Genomic DNA, 16,205 nt, shown 5'->3' with positions numbered 1-16,205 from the left:
ATGACCACGCTACGCTTAATCTTGGCTTTAGCTGCACAGCTTGACTTGGACTTATATCAGTTGGATGTCAATATGGCTTTGTTACATGGGGACTTGCATGGTGAGACTTACATGGAGCAACCTAAGGGCTTTGTAGAGCCTGGCAAGGAACACCTAGTGTGTGCAAATTGAGGAAAAATCTTTATGGCTTGAAGCAAATACCTAGGGAATGGTATCATAAGTTTGATACATTTATGTAGTCACAAGACTACATCCATAGTGCTATGGATCCGTGCTTGTACAGAAGAGATCCCATGATGGATCTTCATTGATTTTGGTACTCTATCTGGATGACATGCTTTTGAAAGGGAAAGCTCATGATGAGCTAGATGCTCTTAAGGCTCAGCTCAAGAAGAGCTTTGAGATGAAAGATATGGAACATGCCTCTCATATTCTTGGTATGCATATTACGCGTGATAGGCATCAAGGACTACTCTATCTATCACAAAGAGAGTACATTCATAAAGTCCTTGAGCGCTTCCGTATGCAGGATGTAAAGCCTATTGGCTGTCCATTGCCTTCTCATGTGAAGGTATCATAGGTCGATTGTCCACAGATAGATGAGCAGATGGCCGAGATGGCCAAGATTCCCTATGCATCTACAGTGGTCAGTCTTATGTATGCCATGATAGCCACCCATCTATATATTGCTTTTGTAGTTAGTGTTGTGGCACATTATATGGCTACACTTGGCAAGAGGCATGGGGATGCCAATAAGAGCATCATGAGGTACCTGAATGGCACTGCTGCTGATATGTGCATATGTTATGGCAACCAAGATACAGGGTTCATGGGATACACTGACTCTAACTATCCAAGACATGCAAATAATAGGAAGTCCACCTCTGGCTATGTGTTCACTTTTTGATGTGTTATTTCATGGATGTCCAGGGTGTAGAAATGCATGGCCCTTTCTACTACATAGGCCAAGTGTGTTACAGCCACTGAGGCTTGCAAGGAGACCATTTAGTTGTGTCATTTGGTTGCTGACCTTGGTATTGCATATGCTATCCCTACACTACATTTGGATTCTATGAGTGCTATCTAGTTAGCCAGGAATCCAGTCTTCCATGCGAAGATAAAAACACATTGAGGTGAGATATCATTTCATTCGTGGGGTCATTTAGAACAATTTTGTTGACCCTGTCAAGATCTCAATTGACCAGAATCCTACAGATTTGCTCACGAAAAGCCTCTCTATAGAGCACTTTGCCTTCCTTAGGAAGTTGATGGGTGTTGGATGAGATGATGTCTTTCCTCATCCTTTTGTATCTATGTACATATTGTCTTGTCTTTTTTATTTTTTCTTCTCACTCCTCACTAAGGCAGATTCGCCTTTAAGTGGGAGGTTGTTAGGGGTAAAGATGCCTCCACCTAGCCATCCATGTATTACTACATTGACAGTACCACCCGCACCTGCACACTACAAGCCGTAGGTGCCCATCACTGTCACTTCATTCTTTATGCTTTCAGTGACATTTGAATAAAGGGAAGGCCAGTCACACATTGTGACTATTGGAGTTCCCACATTTGGAGTCTCTCTCTTTCTTGCTCTTGCTCCATCCGCCATAGCTCTCACCTCCATGCTCTCTTGCTTGATCCTTCTCACCTTTCATAGAGATTTCGATCACCCCGTCCTCGTATACAAGAATTTCTTGCTACCCCTAGCTTGCATGGCCATGCTCTTGATCTTCTATTGATCCCACTTCCCCATCACAAATCTATCTTCTTCTAAGGCAAAACAACTTCTCCCCCTCTTTCTGAATAAGGAAGCCACTCTTTAAGCAAATAAGCATTGTCATTTTGTTGAATCTCTCATAAAAGGAATAGATATTTTTGTTTTATCATCTTGTTGTATAGTTATAGCAGTAGCAAGGTCCATCACCATTGCATTTCTACTCTTATCAATGGCTTTGCATGAGTCATAAAAGCAATGATGCTTCTATGTTAACCATAGCAACAAATTGTGCATGATAAAATCTCATCCAATAATATTTGTATTACGTGTTAATGCAACCTGCTCAATTGTGCATCAAACCAATGTGTTTGCTATGTTTTGAACCTTGGTGCTCATTGCATTTCCTAGCTTCATTCTTTTATGCTCTCCATATAGCCAAAATGAGAAAGACTTGATTCCATGTAATCTTCCCCATCCTCCTTGCTTCTTCCTCTTTCCACCCATTTCTCTTACATTTGATGCTTGGTTTGAGTTTTTTCAAACCAAATTTTGTAAAATAGTTGCATCACATGTGTGTGTGTGTGTGTGTGTGTGAGTGACTAAGTGAGTGAGAGAATTAGAGTCTCTCTCCTTAGTAGTGTTTTCCGTTGTATTGGTTTTGTAGGCAAATGCCTTGACATACATAGCATGAGTTGTGTTTGTGACTCAAATCCCCTTGAGTTTGATGTGTGTATGCACACGTATCTACATGTACATAGTTTTAACATAGTAGGAACAATCCTAAGATACATTAAAGACATATGTCCCCACAAATTCAACAGTGAGTGTATTCTTAATGCGTTAGAAACAATTGAGAGAGAGAGAGAGAGAGAGAGAGAGAGGGAGGGAGGGAGGGAGGGAGGGTGTGTGTGTGCGCACGCACGCGCATGCGCGTTATTGAGCCTTTGCTTAATACATATAAAACGACCACATGGAGATCAATTTAATATTCTCAACCAATGTCAATAAGGCTTCACTTTCTTTTCAACCAATGTAAGATCATAAGGAGTTGTTTGAAGGTTATGGTCATGCTAATCCTTCACTTAACTATACTACTACCGTTCTACGTGTGCGCACGGAATGCTAGGCCACTTTGCGGTAGCTTCGCTGCCCCAAAGCAGCAAGGCCATCTCGGGGAAGTTACTATATGTATATTCTCTACATCACGTGCGTTCAAGGTTTATTTATAAATATCCTTAGCTCTGAATTTTTCTTGAATAAAACATAACCCTTTTCTATTCAATCTATAAATAAACCTTTATATTACACCCTTTTGTATGTAAAAAAATGTATCAAAATAGTATTTTAAAAATACATTTTTTTGAACCCACGTAACGCACACATATATTCATGAGTAACTTATCCAAGAAAGCCATGCTATCGCACGGCAACTTCGCTCAACAATCCATTTCTCATCTTTGTTTCTCCTCTTTTTCCTCTCTGTTTTTATTTTTTTTATTTACTCTCTCTCTCTCTCTCTTCCCCCCTTTTATTCTCTCCCCTCTCTCCTCTCTTTTCCTTCTCTCTCCCTCTCTTTTTCCTTATTCTTATTCTTATTCTTATTATTATTATTATTCTTCTTCTTCTTCTTCTTCTCTCTCTCTCTCTCTCTCTCTCTCTCTCTCTCTCTCTCTCTCTCTCTCTCTCTCTCTTCCTTATCTCTTTCTCCTCTATTTTTTATTCTCTCTCTCTTTTTAAATTTTATCTTTCCTCTATTAATAATTATCTTTATATATTCCCTCTCTCTCTCTCTCTCTCTCTCTCTCTCTCTCTCTCTATTTGAATTTAAAAAATACTTTTCTCTTTTCTCTTTTACCCCATCTCTCTTCCTCTTTTTCTCATTCTTCTTCTTCTTCTTTATCATGTGCCTACCTAACAATTCCCAAGCAGCACATTTTAGTGGTCCATCGAGGAACTATCCTAGACGGCTTCGCCCGACACTAAAGAGAATGCACCAGGTCTATCGTTTAGGTTTTCCAAAGTCCACCCCATAACGGAAGGTACCGACCATCCCCATGAGGATCAACCTCTAAAATCGGGCTCCTAATTTGACAACTAAGGTCTTGATGCATTAGCTAGCTCCATCGTAGGTGTCCCACAAGGGCTTCTTGTCTGACTTGAGCGATCAAAGCTACCCTTGGTTCATAGAGTGCAACGTTTTTTTTCAGCAAACTGGTTAGGATTCAAGGAACCTTAATGGAGTTCTGGCACAACCGCCACACCATTCCCCTAAGATAATTATTGATCAAGGTTTTAAGACCTGACCCTAGGTACAACACTCGGCTCTACTTAATTTTTCCTAATTAACATTTTGTTTAATCTCTTGAGAGAAGCTCCCAGCTTACTAGAACCACCCATCTGTAGGACAGATCTGTCAGGGATCTCGCCTACCTGCTTCCCACAAATGGTTTTCTTTAGTTTTTTAATTATCTATCACATTAAGTTATGACATATGAAAGTAGCTTCGTTAATTAATCTGTTATCACACGTTTCTTTGCATAATTTTATGTCACAACACAAAGACAGAGAAAATAGTCATTTGACAAAACATAATTCACATAGGTATTTACAATGTTTTTCCCCTTCTACCTACTCAGAAGATAAACCTCCGTTCACTAAAAAATCCCTTCTGTCTGTGCAGAAGAAAACAAACCCTCCAAGATTTCTATCCCTTCACTAGTACTGGGAACTCTAGGATCCCATCCTAATTCACGTGAGGGTTAGGTAGTTCCTAGGAGCGATTGAGAGATTTACGGCTAGAGCCTCCCTGGCACTCCCGTCTCCTCCTAACTAATGGATTCCTCACCAAGCGACCTCTCGCCATCGGGGCCACGGTCCAAAGCTCATCCCCCTTGGAGTAGGGTTCCATGTCTAGCCGGCCGTGGGAGAGGTATAGCGCGAACCTTCCTCTTATTATCTTGATTATATATTTACAATCAGATCTAACTGCTACAAGCACAATCAATCTTTCCTGTGCAACCATCAATGCATACACAAATAAAAAAGAAACAACAACAAGTGTTTTTAGCATAGGAAGTAGCTCCACCCAAATCTAGGGTTTCTCTTTTAAGGTCCCATCTTATTCTTAGGGTTTCGCTTCCTACTGACAACTCTTTTTTTGGGATCCGCAGTTTATTTTGCGAATCTGAAGTCTATTTTATCCATATGAAAAATTTGGTATTTTTGCCCTTAAAGATAATATGGGCATTTATACCTATGGCAAGCAATTGATGCAATGTCCTGCCCTAACCCACACTTAGCAAGATTTCAAATGCTTTTCCAAGTCTGCTTAGACTTTAGAATTTGTATTGACAAATTTTTATCAATGTCCAACAAGTCCTACAGACTTCTGATATTTATTTAATTTTCTGATACTGATAGTTTCAAGGTTGTTGAGAATTTCATAGTTGTTTTTGCTTCAAGATTCTCAATATTTTAGGTAGGGTTTTCTCACTAACTCATACGTGGGTCAACTCATGATATTGATGCTCTCGCTAATATAATCATTAATATTAACATTGCATGCATTTTTAGTAAGAAATAATTTTTATTTTATTCTACTCATATTCTATGGTTTAATCGATGATGTCTGTGTCAAAGTTTCGATGTTATCTAGAAAGATGAATTTTCATTTAGCTATGTCCTAAGTACAATGCTGATTGTTTTTCTAAAAACTTTATTCTAAGCAATGCAAAAATCATAAGTGTAATTTTTCTTTCAGCTTTCATACATTGAATGATATTTCCACGCACCTAATTTATGCAAACATCATATTGGGGAATATGGAAATTTTCCATAAGTTTGGGACATGTGGTCAAATCTTTGGATTTGTCATAATTTGAACATTATAACTCCAAATTGAGCGCTCTATAGCTTAATAAATTTCATTTTTCAAGCGCTTTTCAATGATAGGTCACATCATATGGTTCTGAGAAACTTATGGGCATGTTAGCCGAGTGCCACCTTTTTAGTATTCAAAAAATTAAAAGCGAGAGATTCCCAAACTCACTAATATTGTGTTTGCACATCTAGTATATATTTTTCTATGTAATTTTCTATTGATTTAATGCATTGATTATTTTATGATATTATCTAAATAATTTTTTATAAATTATTATAAAACTCATATGCATTTGTTTATCATTAGCAAAATGAAATAGAGATAGTCACTTTTAAGAAAAAATTATAAAATAATATTTCCTTTCTTAACACCATCTACCTTTTTTCTGATATTATGATCACATGCATTATTAATGAAATAACAATAAATATCACGAAATAAATCATAATTAAGATATTTTCTTAATGATAGACATATAATCCTTTTCTAAGTGAAAGATTCTTTTCACTGGATAGTTAATTATTATGTTACTTAGGTTATTTTCCTAAGCGACAGTTCATATGTATTTTTCTTTAAATGTGTTTATAATCACTTAAAGCCAAATATAGCAATAAGCTTATGAAACATTATTTTTTTCCAAACCAACGAGATGTTACCTCTCTCAAGTTTGCTGTAACGGGGGTTTCACCGATTCCTACTGCATCATATTATCCATCGGCCGTGTTCTTTACTTGCCTTGCGTCAAATGGACTTTTTGAATTTATACGACCTCGTAGAGCCATGGATGTCAGGCGAAATTAACGTGGTAGTTCAGGGAGAGTTGATGGTCATCCATAAAATTTTCACCAACATTTTACTTAGTGATCTAGCTATGTGGAAGAAAGGCGTAAGAGGGGGTAAAGAAAATGGAAATGAGATAGAAGAGAGGTATTTTCCTCCTTCAAGGCTCAAGCTACAATGAAAAACAAAAGTAGAGAAAATTTTCCATCATCGAGAGGTCTTCCTTCTTGCTTTCTTTGTGAATGAGAGGGGGTGTATTTATAAGCCATGAGGGGGAGTATGTAGTGGACTCATTCTTTTGGCTACTTGTCAAGAGCTAAGTAAGCTTTATAAAAAATACATTTTGATTGCCTACATGTTGGATGGTGGCATGGGGATGATTTTAAAATGCTTTCTCTCCCTCCATGTGTAAAAAATGTCATGAATTTTGGCCTATTTTTTCAAAAACATCTTTTTTTCTTTAAAATGACTTCATTTGTGGTTTTTGGCCAAGTTACCTCATGACTTATCTAGTTTATAAAGTCATGATATACTCTGTGATACTTAACTTACTCAATATCATGCTCATTCTTGTGCATTCTTTGTCTACCAATTAAGGCTTTTGTGATTTGTCTTGTGGTTACAATATCAATATAATATTTGACACATTAAATGGAATCAAGAATGCTAAATCAAATATAATGCAAGAAAATTTATGATCAAGTAGTTGTACTATTATTTACAAGGCGTCTTTGCTTTTTGTTGGTTGGGAACATTGAGACATCTTCTCGTGTCGAATTGCAGAATTGATTTAATGTGAGACTCGATATCAAGAAAATTGCATGTGGTCACTTATATGATAGTGTGACGAGTAATTTTTAAAATGCCTCAAGCCCAAATTTGTTTCTTTATATGAAGTGTTATGGCGGGAATATTACATTCTTCTTCTTCTCTCTCTCTCTCCTCCTCTCTTTTTCTTCTCTCTCCTCTTTTTTTTCTTATTCTCTTTTTAATTTTTTTCTTTTCTCTTTCTTTTAAATTTTATCTTTCCCCTCCCTATAATTTTCTCTGTGTATTCAAAGTCTCTCTTCTTCTTTTCTCTCTCTACTTTTCTTCTCTTTATCTCTCTCCCCCTCCTCTCTTTTCCCTCTCTTTCTCTCTCTCTCTCTCTCTCTCTCTCTCTCTCTCTCTCTCTCTCTCTCTCTCTCTATTGTCCTCTCTTTTCCTCTTTCAAGTTTTTTCTCTCTATATATTTTTTCTTTTCTCTCTTTCCCTTTCTCTCCCCCTATTTTTCCACTCTTTCAAATTATATATTTCCTCTCTATCTCTCTCTCTATGTCAAAAACTATATTTAAAAAAGTTTAATTTAAAAAAGATTATTCTCGTTTCTATTTTCCCCCTCTCTCTATCTTTTTCTCTTTCTTCTTCTTTTTTTTTAATCATTCTTCTTCTTCTTCTTCTATATGTCCCTCTCAAAGTGTGTGAAAAACTATGTCAAAAAAATTAAATAAAAAAAGTTTTAAAAATATTTAACTAAAAAGTTTAATCTAACACACACACACACAAAAAAAAAACCTAGGCCCTACACATGAGAGAGAGGGGGAGAAGGGGGAGAAGAAAAATGTTTAATTTAAAAAAGACTATTCTCTTTCCTCCTTCCCCCCTCCTCTCTTCATCTTCTTCTTTTTATCCTCTCTCTCTCTCTCTCTCTCTCTCTCTCTCTCTCTCTCTCTCTCTCTCTTTCTCTCTCTCTCTCTCTCTCTCTCAAAGTGTGTGAAAAAAAATGTTTGAAAAACTTTAAATTGAAAAAAACTTTTAAAAATATTTATTAAAAGAAAATTTTAAATTAAAAAGTGTAATCTAAGAGAGGGAGAGAGAGAAAAAAACTTTTGATTTAAAAAGAAGTTTGATTTAATTTAATGAAACAGAGAGATAGAGAGAGAGAGGGGGGAAAGAGAGCCTAGGCCCTACACATGAGAGAGAGGGGGGAGGAATTATTTTCAAAAAAAAAATTAAAAACTTTTTAAAATATTTAATTAAAAATTTTAATCTAACTGAGAGAGAGAGAGGAAAAAAAAAACCTATGCCGTACACATGAGAGAAAGGGGGGGAGAGGGAGAATAAAAATGTTTAATTTTAAAAAGACTATTCTCTTTTCTCTTTCCCTCTCCTTCTTCTTCTTCTTATTCTTCTTCTTCTTCTTCTTCTTCTCTCTCTCTCTCTCTCTCTCTCTCTCTCTCTCTCTCTCTCTCTCTCTCTCTCTCTCTCTCTCTCAAAGTGTCTGAAAAACTATGTTAAAAAACTTTAAATTAGAAAAAATATTTAAAAATACTTGATTTAAGTAAAGGAGAGAGGGGGAGGGGGGAAGAATCTAATTAAAAACGGGAGGAGAAAAAGAAAGAGATAGATTATAAGTGAAAGAGAGGGGTGGGGGTTTTAATTTTAAAAAGGGAGGTGGGAGGGGGTTTTAATTTTAAAAAGAGAGGTGGGAGGAGGCTTTAATGAAAAAAGGGAGGGGGAAGAGAAAATGAGAGATTACATGTGAGAAAGAGGGGAGAGGAGGGGGTTTTGATTGAAAAAGGGAGGTATACTCATCACATACATATGAAACATTTATTATGTTGTCAATGTTTGTATGAGAGGAAGAGTTTGTATCTTTGCATTTATATATCCTTTGAGAAATAATGCCTTAGATAAGAAAACTTTTACATGTGTTATGTACATAGTACATAAAGTGCATGAAAGCTCAATAAAGACATGAATAGGACTATTTCAGTTGTTTATGCTCCCAAGTCAATTACATTAGCATTAATATTGCCCCTTCTACTTCATCTTCAATCCTCAATCCACATTGACTCATGTTGCTATTACATCATCATGATGCATCTACATAATGTGGCCCGCAATGTGCATGTGCTCGAGTGAAAAGCGATTGTTCCAACGTTCATGCGATGTAACGTGTCCACCTGTTCCCTTCAGGACACGTCTTAGCAGTCCATCAGAAACGAGGTCTAGAAAGCTCCGCCCGGGACTCCCATGGAATGTTATGGGGTTTGCGATGTAGGACTTTCCGCGTCTACCACATAGCGGAAGTATTCTGGTCATTCCCACTTAGGACCGACCTAAATCAAGGTTTTCCCTAATTGTCATTTCCTAAACGGCAACTAGCGTCAAGCCCGGAGCGAACTACTTTACACAGAACCGCTAGGGCCGAAGCAGATTCACGCTGCACTTGGTTCAAGGAGAATGGGAAACAAGAGGGATGCAAGGCTCGACCTCCCTGCCATAAGGCATAGTTCCATTCCGTTCCCCTAAAACAGCATAAATCGGGATTATTATAACCTAGACTCTAGGTCAACGCCCTTGCTATTCATTTCCTTTGAAAAGATCTCCTTACTGTCCATTATGATTGAGAAAAGTTCCCGGCCAATTGGGACCACCCATCCATAGGACGGACCCATGGCCACATCCACCGCACTTTCCTCAGGTTGTTTTAGTTGTCTAATTACCTACCACATTTAGTTGGACATGCATCAAGGAGCTTCCTTAATTAGCCCGTTAGGCACCGGTTCCTTTACGTTATCTTAGCACTTGACATAGAAAAGCAGTGTCAAACAAGTTCCTTTTCAATAGGTTATCATATTTATCTTTGGAATACATTCATAAAGTCCAGCTTGCAGGCTTATCCATAATCCGCCCGAAGGCTATCCAACAATCCACAGGGATTACTAATCCAAGATTCCGCCCGTAGACTAGTATGCGGGCCTCAAGATCCAATCCCGAGTCACGTTGGCCTCTTGTGCAGGGCCGGGAATGCGAGGGATTTACGGCCAAAGCCCCCCCTGGCACCCAAGCGTCCTCCTGTTCCAAGTAGCACTCAACAAAGAGACCTCACGCGGCGAGTTCGGTCCATGTTCCCGGAGCGGCTAACAACCCCCTTGGTTAGGGTCAGGCAAACATTCGGGGGTAACTGAGGCTGCCTCTCCCTTCAGGCCTTCAACCTGAAGCATTAGATATATTTTCATCCCTTAGTTCCTTGAGCAAACAAATCAAACAATGCTCTCTAAACTATTACAAGCACAATCATATCCAGTGGTCGTTATTTGGCCAACTGCTAAGGAGTGAATCCTTCTCTCCGAATGCATCCAACATTCGATCCGGGATCAATTGCGACTCGGCAAGATCCCCAAGGGTTTGTTTGTTAACCCTTATGTCCTTGGGTTAGGGCCGTACCCTATTAACCCAACTTAACCAATACCTTAGGTTCTATTAACAGTAAATCATGGCGACTATGTTGCTCCAAATTATTGATTGGTCCTTTTCTTCCAAGCAAATATCTAATACCCTTATCTTGGCAACTTTTCCCAAGAAAGGTGATATAACAGGATGACTACTCATCCTCTTGCAAGTTAAACTTGCGCAAGAATCTGCCAATCTCATTCCGAGGAATTGGCCATTCTCTTGTGATCAAACCACAAGTTCATGCGACTTTGCAACTTAATGCACAAGTGTAGCATCTAATCCATGGGACTATTTCACCCATCAAACAACGTCTTCTAATCTCGGAATCATGATTAGATAAGAAACAGGGTTTAGGGTGTCTTCATATCCAATCCATTCATGATTGCACTAGGCCGACATCGTTCGGTCCTAGGGGTTCCAACTCAATCCGAGTTTCATCTTTTGAACGAGTGGTCCTTAGGGCCAGAAACCCTAGATCGTTTCTTGCAAGTACGTCCAATTGTCCCTACATTCCATGAATGTGGGCAGGACTTAGGATATGAGAGTTTTGACTTGGCAATAATTGCGACTAGGTCAAGTCCTTAACGTGCTAAACCCTAGTTAGCACTTAGGATATATTGTATCGATTTAACCATCCTAAATGAATCCTTTGAGGTTTAGGTGTTTTGGGTAAACCAATTTACTTGTCTTACGACAAGGACGAGCCATTCCTAAAGAGGTTGTCTTGATCTAAGAGGGGAAAAACTAGTTGCATTACATCATAATTCACGTAAGCATGCGATTCATTTCCTCTAGATTCGCAATCCCTAACTCTTCTTGTTAAGACCAAAACACATGTTAAGTTACAGCATAATTTCCATTGATCCTACTAGGACATGCATTCACGATTCATGCCACTAAGCTTTTAGGGTTTTATGTTAAAACGAACTATGTATCCTTTCCCTAACTACGTTTCTGAATGAATTTATTCGTACGACGAATGGGCAATTATGCAACCTTTCCTAACTACTATGCAATTAAATTATATTTATGCCAATTGAAGCTAGAGTTAACCTACTTCATGCAACTTTAGAATCTTTCCATGCTTTGCACTTTCCTATGGTTGATAATGACTTTTTAATGAATCATCACGAAGAAGATTTGTCCAAGATTGCGACATGCAATTTAATCTTTCTGTGCATAATCAAAGGTGTACTACAATAATTTCAACTTTGTAATGATAGTCATTAGTTGATCTAGATTCGTTACTTTGCAATGCACAAAAACAACTTGCTAAGAATGCATAGACATCTTATGTTCTTTTTCGTTCATTCCATTGAAAAATACAAATGACCGATCTTCAATCGTGAGTTACTTCCTTTAAAATAGCCAATGTATTTCAATCGCAAAAGTGCATCCTAATTCCATGAATCAACCATGCATAATTACAATACTTCGACGTAAATCAAAAATAGAAAGAAAACCTGGACTTGCAGGTTCGGTGAAATGTCCACATGAATATTAGGAGATGATCCTCCTGCGGTTGCGCCTTGTGACTTTTTAGGGGCCATCGTGAATTCGATTTCTGGTTAGCTTGATCTTGGCCCATCTCCCTCGTACGCGCAATTTCCTTTGAAATATGGCTTCCTTGACTGAAGTTTCGACTTGTGAAATTTGGCTTTGGAATGCCTTAGGGTTCTTGTGAAGGAGTTGCAACAACGAAGCCTTGAGAGATTCTTCTCCTTGAAATTCTGGCTAGGAATGGTTTTGTGGGCCTTGCGGAAAAGGGAACTTTAAATCCCAAGCCTAGGGGCTTGTGGGTGATTGGTGGAAAGGGCTTTATACTTAATTTCTTTAAAATCCCAAGGTAAAGATATTGTGGAAAAGGGGGTTTAAGGAAACCCTCTTCTTCTCTACAAGACCCGAGGCATTGAGGGCTTGTGAGGGATTTTGTAGGAAGGCCTTATAGGCTTCCTCTTCAAAGCTCGGGGGGGAAAAATTGGCTTTTTGAGGGTTCAATGGGAAGGGGCCTTTAACCCGACAAGGAAATGGGCTTGTGATGGATGCAATGGGAAAGGGGCTTTAAATCCCGGAGGTAAAATGAACTTATGGAGATCTAATGTGAAGGGGGATTTAAATCTTGGGGGTAAAATGGGCTTTATGGGGAATCCACGAGAAGGGGGCTTAGAGAAGCCCCCTTAGAAGCTTCCTAGAGAAGCTTCTAAGAAGCTTCAGGCATGTACGTGGCGGCGTGGAGCAGCATGGCGATTCGTCACTCCACTCCTCCTTCCTCCTCACATGTCTACAATGGCAGCTTTGCCTCCCATAGTCTGGCGCCGTCTCCCTCTCCCTTTCACCCCCTTAGAGGGGTGTATTTATAGTCTGGGGGAGAGAGGACCTCCCTCCCACGTGGCCCCATTGCATGGCATCCTTCCCCCACCTCCTCATGTTGCCCTTAATAGCCCATCCCCTTCCCTCAGCCACGCATCGGCTGGGGAAGGAAAAAAATTTTGCAATAATTTTATATCAACATTATCCTCATGACCTCCTCCCAAGAGGGAGTTCTCTTGCGGTTATGCGGGTTTTGAACCTCGGTCCCGATTTGCCAATGGGGAGATCATGATTCCTCGCGTACGGTTTATAGATTGCACTGCCGGTAACTCCAATGCCGGAGCTAACCTTTGCATGAGTTTCACGCAGGGTGTGGAAAGTCGGACTAGCAACATTTTTCAAACGGGAATATTACATTCTCTCCCCCTTGGAGGAATCGAGATGTCCTCATCTCGAGATGAACTAGGGATAATATTAGTTGAGAGTGCTCTCATCCATTCAAGTGGCATCCTCCTTGGGATAATCTTTCCACTGGATGAGGCATTCTCTCAAGGTTCTGGATCTCAGTTGTCTCTCCCTAACATCTAAGATCCTATCAGGCCGTAGCTCAAGGACTCCTTGGCTAGGCATTACAACTTGTTGGTCATCAAGTACATGGCTAGGATTAGGTACATACTTCTTCAATAGGCTGATATGGAATACATTATGAACCTTTAGGTTCTCAGAGAGTTGCAGTCTATAAGCGTTGGGTCCTAGGCACGTGAGGATCTTGTATGGTCCACAATACCTTGGACTTAGCTTCTTGCAATCTCCTAAGGATAGGGAACTCTTCTTTGGGCGTACACGAATGAAGACCATGTCTCCTTCCTCGAAGGTTCTATCTTGATGCTTCAAATCCACGTATGCATTCTGTCTATCCTTGGTGCATCTGCCTTGAAGCTTCAACCCTCAAGGTTGGATCTGAGAAGTTTAGGGACTTCGACAGTCATGACCATACAATGCTTGAAAATGGGTCATCCGAATGCTTTGTTGGTAAGAAGCATTGTAGGCAAACTCAACCAAGGGCAAGTATTGAATCCACCTTTTTGGTTCACGGCAGCAGTGTGCCCTTAGCATATCCTCGATGACTTGATTGACTCGCTCCGTTTGGCCCATCAGTTTGGGGATGGTAGGCTGTACTAAAACAGAGTTGAGTCCCAATGGCTTCAAAGATAGCTCTCCAGAAGTGTGATGTGAAGAGAGAATCACGATCACTAATGATTCTTCTGGGTAACCCATGTAGCTTGAATATCTCCTTGATAAACAACCTTGCAATGTCTGAGGCTTTATAGTTTATCTTAACTAGAATCAGGTGTGCAACCTTAGTAAGCATGTCAACCACAACCATGATGAAGTTGTATCCTCCCTGAACTTGGGGTAGGCCAACAACAAAGTCCATATTGATGAATTCCCATTTCATTTGGGGAATGTCAAGTGGTTGCAACTTCCCTGGCATTTTGACATGTTCGGCCTTGATACGTTGACAAGACAAACACTCACTGATATATTTGAGAACGTCACCTTTAAGCCTCTCCCAATAGTAGCTCTTCCTAATTGCATTGAGGGTCTTGGCATAGCCAGGATATCCTGAGAAAGGGGAATCATGAGCTTCCCACTGTATCTTCTGCTTAAGTGACTAGCTTGCTGGTATACATAATCTCGTTCTATAGTAGACAAGTCCACTATTGATAGAGAATTCAAGATACTTAGCCTGTAGCTTCTGGTCCTGGTCCTTGATAGGGATCTCCCTTAGCATCTTTTGATAGGTTGGATCATGGCATGCTTCTTCTCTCGCTAGCTCAAGTATTGGGTTGTTTGGCATGGATACCTTTGTGGCTAGAGATCTAGCTATTGATGGATTTTGCAAGATTAGATAATTAAGGAATGCCTTGTGACTGAGTGCGTTGGCAACTACATTCTCCTTTCTCGGTCGGTATTTGATTTCAAAATCATACTCCTCCAGCACTTCAATCCACCGATGTTGCCTCATGTTGAGCTCGTTCTGGGTAAAGATCCACTTGAGACTTTTATGATCCGTTACTAAAGTGAACTTGTTACCCAACAGGTAGTGTCTCCAAAGCTTTAGAGCATGGATGACAGCTAATAGTTCTAGATCATGGGTAGCATACTTCTTCTCATGGCTCTTCAGTTTCCTTGAAGAGTATGCTACAGGATGACCTTCTTGCATGAGCACATATCCTAAGGCAAGCGTGCTAGCATCAGTTACTACTTCGAATTCCTTACTGAGGTCTGGAAGTTTCAGTATAGGTGCTCATACCAAACTTTGCTTTAATCTATCAAAGCTAGATTGTACCCTTATCTTGGCCACTTTTCCCAAGAAAATTGATATAATAGGATGACTACTCATCCTCTTGCAAGTTAAACTTGCGCAAGAATCTGCCAATCTCATTCCGAGGAATTGGCCATTCTCTTGTGATCAAACCACAAGTTCATGCGACTTTGCAACTTGATGCACAAGTGTTGCATCTAATCCATGGGACCATTTCACCCATCGAACGGCGTCTTCTAATCTCGGAATCATGATTAGATAAGAAACAAGGTTTAGGGTGTCTTCATATCCAATCCATTCCTAGGTCAAGTCCTTAATGTGCTAAACCCTAGTTAGCACTTGGGGTATATTGTATCGATTTAACCATCCTAAATGAATCCTTTGTGGTTTAGGTGTTTTGGGTAAACCAATTTACTTGTCTTACGACAAGGACGAGCCATTCCTAAAGAGGTTGTCTTGATCTAAGAGGGGAAAAACTAGTTGTATTACATCATAATTCACGTAAGCACGCGATTCATTTCCTCTAGATTCACAATCCCTAACTCTTCTTGTTAAGACCAAAACACATGTTAAGTTACGGCATAATTTCCATTGATCCTACTAGGACATGCATTCACGATTCATGCCACTAAGCTTTTAGGGTTTTATGTTAAAACGAACTATGCAGCCTTTCCCTAACTATGTTTCTGAATGAATTTATTCGTATGACGAATGGGCATTTATGCAACCTTTCCTAACTACTACGCAGTTAAATGATATTTATGACAATTGAAGCTAGAGTTAACCTACTTCATGCAACTTTAGAATCTTTCCATGCTTTGCAGTTTCCTATGGTTGATAATGACTTTTTAATGAATCATTATGAAGAAGATTTGTCCAAGATTGAGACATGCAATTTAATCTTTCTGTGCATAATCAAATGTGTACTACAATAATTTCGACTTTGTAATGATAGGCATTAGTTGATC

The sequence above is a fragment of the Lygodium microphyllum genome, chromosome 28 (genome assembly GCF_053477565.2).
Source record: "Lygodium microphyllum isolate KBCC chromosome 28, Lygodium_microphyllum_v1.1.10, whole genome shotgun sequence".
Taxonomy (NCBI): Eukaryota; Viridiplantae; Streptophyta; class Polypodiopsida; order Schizaeales; family Lygodiaceae; genus Lygodium; species Lygodium microphyllum.
The sequence above is the reverse complement of the archived record's forward strand: the minus strand, read 5'-3'. Positions refer to the sequence as shown.